General features: G+C 37.8%; 1 non-coding gene across 1 annotated transcript; it reads left to right on the top strand.

Annotated features, from left to right (window-relative positions):
* Window positions 1-1324: 1324 nt before the first annotated feature.
* LOC125149784 (U6 spliceosomal RNA) lies at window positions 1325-1431 on the top strand. The gene has a single exon (XR_007146068.1). It is a non-coding gene; the product is annotated as a U6 spliceosomal RNA (small nuclear RNA).
* The last annotated feature ends 4486 nt before the right edge of the window (window positions 1432-5917 follow it).

The following is a 5917-nucleotide window of genomic DNA, read 5'->3' as shown; positions in this document are numbered from 1 at the left end:
ATAACGATCATTTATGACAAACCCACAGCTAACATCAGACTCAGTGGTGCAAAGTTACAAGGCTTTTCTCTAAGTTCAGGACAAGACAAAGAGGCCACTGTTGCCACTTTTATGCAACATAGTACTGGATGTCCTAGCTAGAACAATTAGACAAGAAAAAAAAAAGGCATGCAAATCAGAAAGGAAGAGGTAAAGTGATACATTTTTGAAGATGACATGATTATATACATGTGTGTATACACATATATATTTTAAAAACCTAATAGATAATTAGTAAGTCCAAATATAGTAAAAATCAAAGCTTTACATTTTATTCAGTATTATGGTCATTCGTCTTTACTAATCCAGAAGGCTATAGGCCAAGTCCTTCACGATGGAAGAGGCGAGGCATCTGCACTGCAGCTGGTGTCTGCATGACCTTGGCTAGTGGATAGCTTATTCTTCGCCCAGTTTGTTAACTTTGACCTATGCTGATCCTTCCAGAGTCAGAGCTAGGAAAGGTGGAGCAGAATGGTGAGTGGAGTCCTTATCTGACGAATAATGTGACATAGTTTCACTCTATCTTGACCAGTCAGGTTCGTAAAATTCACTCTTGTTCAAGTGAACTCTTGGGAGGCCTGTTTTTTCCTTTATGTGGTTGATAAATTCTCTTGCATCTGGTTGTTGAAAGCATCTTCTTTAGCCTGTGACCTTTTGCTCCTTTCTGCTAAGTTCTTTTGACTTTTCTCATAGAACTTTTGGGTGGGACTTAAGGGAACATCATGTGGCCTAAAGGAAGTGCTCATCATGCATCCTTTTCCTCATCGAAGTTTAGGAATACAAATTGCCCAAGGCAGCCAACCACCTTTCCTTTCTTTCACTTCACTGTCAAAATAGATAACCAGCCTATCTCTCACACTTGAGATTCTCTCAGACATAAATCCAACGTCCCACACACTGCAAGGGGCACATAGTAACTCTCAAAGAAGATTCTGTGGGGTACTCGGCTGTTCTTTCAGAGGCTAAGAAAAACATGACTGTCCTTATCTAATAAAAGGAGTGAGACGCAGAACGTATCAGCCACTTCCACACTCAAACTTTCTATTACACAGTCCTTTTCTAGGCCTCTCAAACTTATCTTATTCACTGGAGCTGAATAATCTCACAGGGTACAAACTAATTTTGTCTAACCTCCTTTTACAAGTGTTGTATATAGCCTTGCACCCCACTTTACAATATGTTGTTTATTGTCTTAGGACCTTGGTTCCAGTCTAATACCATGATTGATACATAAACATAGAAACAAGTTCAAGTAGTAATAAGCACCGTTAAGAAAACAAGAACTGTGCTCACTTTGGCAGTACATATACTAAATTTGGAACAATACAAAGAAGATTAGCATGGCTCCTAAACAAGTATGCCATACAAATTCCTGAAGTGTTCCATATTTTAGGGTGAAAAAAAGAGAGAGAGGCAAACCAAGAAACAGACTTAACTATAGAAAACAAACTGATGGTTAGCAGAGGGTTGTATGATGAGGGGGATGGGGATTAAGACGGGCACTTGCTGTGATGAGCACCATGTGTTGTATGTACGTGTTGAATCACTGTATTGCACACCTGAAACTAATATTACACTGTATGTTAACTGATAGGAATTTAAGTAAAAACTTAAAAAAAGAAGAAAATAAAAGGAGAACCTAATGTACAAGAAAGGAATAAGGAGGACAGCATTAGATGGTGTAGTCAGGGGAACATTCAAAGGCATAGTATTTAGTAGGAACTTGATTGACAAGGAGAAAGCCATGCAAAGATCAGGGGTAGGTACATTCCAAATAGAGGATTAAAGATCCTGACAACAACATTGAATTCAATGGTTCAAAAAGCAGAAAGAAATCCTGTAGGGTTGGATCAAACCTAAGGGAAACAGGGCTTTGGGACAATGAACCCTCATGCATCAGAATCACGTGGAAGGTTTGTTATTACACCAATTCCTGGGTCCCATCCCAGAGATTTTGACCTGCTCCCAAGTGACATTGTTCCTGCTGAGTGGCAGTTTTATAGGATATGAGGTCAGGGGGAAAAGCATGGGGCCAGAGAATGGAGTTTGGATTTTAATTTAAATTATTGGAGGGGCCTGGGTGGCTCAGTTGGTTGAGTGTCCAACTCTTGACTTTGGCTCAGGACATGATCTCACAGTTTCGTGAGTTTGAGTCCTGAGTTGGACTCTGTGCTGTCAGTGCAGAGCCTGCTTGGGATTCTCCCTTTCTCCTTGCCCCCTCACGCTCTCTCTGTCTCTCTCCAAATAAACAAGTAAACTTTGAAACAAACAAACAAACAAATAATTGGAAAGTTGAAGGCAGTGGGGGACCATGATCTAACTTGAAAATTTTAAGATAACTGGGTGTTTTGGGACAAATATACTGTAGGGGAGGGAAGGCAGGTATGGGAGAAAATGGGACATTCAGAAGGCTATTTCTTTTGTCCTGGCAAAGAATGTTAGTGGTTTGAATGAGCACAGTAGTGGTAGAGTTGTAGAGAAGTAATAGAAATAAAAATATATTCTGGAGAACAGGATGAAAGAAATTGATTATGGGTTAGTATGAGTAGAGTATGGGAAGGAGAAATCCTCTCTAAAACTTAGACCCATGACCACATCTGTTTCCTTAGGAATAATCATTACACTTAACACTTTTTTTCTTTTTACTTCCCCATAGTACCTGGCAGGTGATTTAGAACAGAGTAGATAGACAGTAAGTAAGAGGATTGAATCAAAGAGGACTCAAGTAATTTGTATATTAATAATTCATTATTTATAGCATTTTCAGTATTTTCAAAAATAAATAAAATAAAATAAATTTAGAATTAATACAGAAAACTTGGTGACATAAATCCAAGTGGAATTTGAGAACAGATTAATAGTTAATGCTGGTAATTTAGGTAAAATAAATACAACAACATTTGGGAATGGATTAATTCCAGGAAATGCTATAGGTTCATTTCCTCTGTCTCCAAGGAAACTAACTCTGGTAGCAGTTTTATTGCCAATGGAGGGGAAAACTAGGCTTAGGATGAATGGGAAGTATTTGTCCCAGAAGTAATAGCACAATGGGCTCACCCTTTGCATCCTTCCTTTTTCCAAACATATTTGTTTTTATGCTTCAGGTTAAAGTGAACATCAAGATCAGTGTTCAAACTTAATCAAAGAATAGAAGAAAAAATTATACTGTGTATGGAATATCTATAAGATTTTATTTATGATGAAAGGGATGGCAGCAGATGTAGGAATCTGAAGAGACGGATTATAGGTAGAACATACACAGTTTCTAGGATCAGGTGGTAGATACATTCATCTCTCTATTTCTTCTGTTTTGTGCTTGCCAGCTTCATGAGCTCTGGTGAAGTATGGCGTCCAGCATAGTCCCTCTCAGTGTGCTCAGCAAGGTAGAGTTCCCAGTAAAATATTCTACCATTTTTTTAAAAAAGTTTTGGTGTTTATTATTTTTGAGAGAGAGAGAGAGAGAGAGAGAGAGAGAGAATGAGCAGGAGAGAGGCATAGGGAGGGAGACATAGAATCTGAAGTAGGCTCCAGGCTCTGTGCTATCAGCACAAAGCCCAATGCGGGACTTGAACTCACGAACTGTGAGATCATGACCAACTGAGCTACCCAGGCATCCCAAAATATTCTACCATTGATCTATTGAAGGAGAAAGATCATATTAACATTAACTGCTGGGAAATATTCTGGAACCTATTTTTTTTAATTAATTTTTTTTTTTAAATTTACATCCAAATTAGCATATAGTGCAACAGTGATTTCAGGAGTAGATTCCTTAGTGCCCCTTACCCATTTAGCCCACCTCCCCTCCCACAACCCTCCCACTAACCCTCAGTTTTGGAACCTATTTTTAAATTTTTTCTTACAAAATGCTAGATAACTACTTTATCCAAGAGTGGTTGAAGAAATAACAATTCTTTAAGGACATGTCTAAAATGGTAGCAAAATTCCATCCCATTGTCAAAATGTCCTTCTTTTAAAGACTTAAACTTCGAAGTCAAAAATACAAGATTTGTATAGAATATATCATTAATTTAAGCATACTAAACCTGAAATTTTATTCTTGAACACCAAAAAGCTCAAAATTATGATTGTGAGGAAAAAGAAATTGCCCTAATCACCCAGATGTTTATCTTAAAAACTGTATCCCATTAAAAACCATAGAAAAATGGTTTAACGTTTATTTTATTTTTGGGACAGAGAGAGACAGAGCATGAACGGGGGAGGGGCAGAGAGAGAGGGAGACACAGAATCGGAAACAGGCTCCAGGCTCTGAGCCGTCAGCCCAGAGCCTGACGTGGGTCTCGAACTCACGGACCGCAAGATCGTGACCTGGCTGAAGTCGGACGCTTAACCGAATGCGCCACCCAGGCGCCCCGAAAAATGGTTTATATATACTTTTTATTGATCTATAATTTTCCCATCAAAGGAACAATCAATAATGCTTATTTTGTCAATTGAATCTTGACCCAGGAACTATTGAGAACAAAGAAGAGACATTGTAAAATTAAAGGACTAAGTAATATCAATCTAATGTAGTCACTTACATATGTGTCTTCAGTGCCTTAGAAATCCCCAAAAGTCCCAAATCAACATGGAAAAACAGGTAAGAACTCAGAGTTAATATAAACTATTGTGTGTTATACAGAAGGGTTTGTGTGGTCCGAAAGACATTTCAAGTAAGATGGTAGAAGACCAGCAACTGATTTTGAAATTTAGGTCTTACAAAGATAAAGAAGCATAGGATATTCAGGCTTAGCCCTACATTCCAGAGACTTGAATAAGAGGAGCTGGAGCACAGGGCTAAAGGGCCCTGATGTACCCTGACACTCTCTGGTCTCCCTAAATAAAACAAAGTAGGCATATATTTCAATCTAGAGTGTTCTTGGTGTCTTCTGGTGCCCAGCCATGAGCTGGAAAAAGAAAATGTTTTTTGTCTTATAATATTCTTAGAAATAAACCAAAAACAAAGGGGAAGGGATGGATTTTCTGTCAATGGGAAACCTTATCAAGGGGCTTCAAATATTTGAGGAAGCATTTGTCAGGGTTTCTCCAAGACATGCCAAGGGAGAGAAACACTGATGAACATTCTCAGTAATTTTTCAGCTTGATAAAGTTTCTCCTTGAAGAAACACGTCCAAGAATGCTGCAAGGCACTGGAGAGTAAATCTTCATGCATTCATAGTAAAAATCTAAAAATAAAAATGCAAAAATATAGAAGGAAGGAAAGGAGGAAGGAAGGAAGGAAGGAAAATGTTTGCTTTTTCATGATATAAAACACATTGGATTTTGGGGTACCTGTGTGGCTCAGTCAGTTAAGCATCTGACTTTTGATTTTAGCTCATGATCTCATGGTTGTGAGATGTAGCCATGCTAGGTGTGGAGCCTGCTTGAGATTCTCTCTCTCCCCCTTCTACTCTTCCCCTACTCTCTCTCTCTCTCTAAAATCAAATCAAATCAAATCAAATCAAATCAAATCAAATCAATTGGATTCATAAGATTGTCTTTTGTTCTGAAATGATTATTTTTATGTTTTCAGTGTTAAAATACCATTTATTTTATGAAAAAGGAACTACAATGCCAATAAGTTGAGAAGAGCCTTGAATTATAAAGTACTGTCAATTTTTTTCAAAATATTTTTGCATATAGCCATAAAAAATGGTACTTCATGAGATAATGAAGGGATAATTTTTCCTCTTTTCTCTAAAGAGAAATACAAGGAAGCTTTCATGAAGAATGTAAGTGTATTTGTTTATTTGATTGATTGTTTTTTAAGCTAGATCCTAAAGAATAGGAGGCAGATAACTAGAAGTGAAGGAGAACATTCCCGACAACAGTAACCTAATGAGTGAAGGTACAAAAGGGTTTTGCATGTTTGGGA

This window comes from Prionailurus viverrinus, chromosome D3, assembly GCF_022837055.1.
Source record: "Prionailurus viverrinus isolate Anna chromosome D3, UM_Priviv_1.0, whole genome shotgun sequence".
Classification (NCBI taxonomy): Eukaryota; Metazoa; Chordata; class Mammalia; order Carnivora; family Felidae; genus Prionailurus; species Prionailurus viverrinus.
The sequence above is the reverse complement of the archived record's forward strand: the minus strand, read 5'-3'. Positions and strand labels throughout refer to the sequence as shown.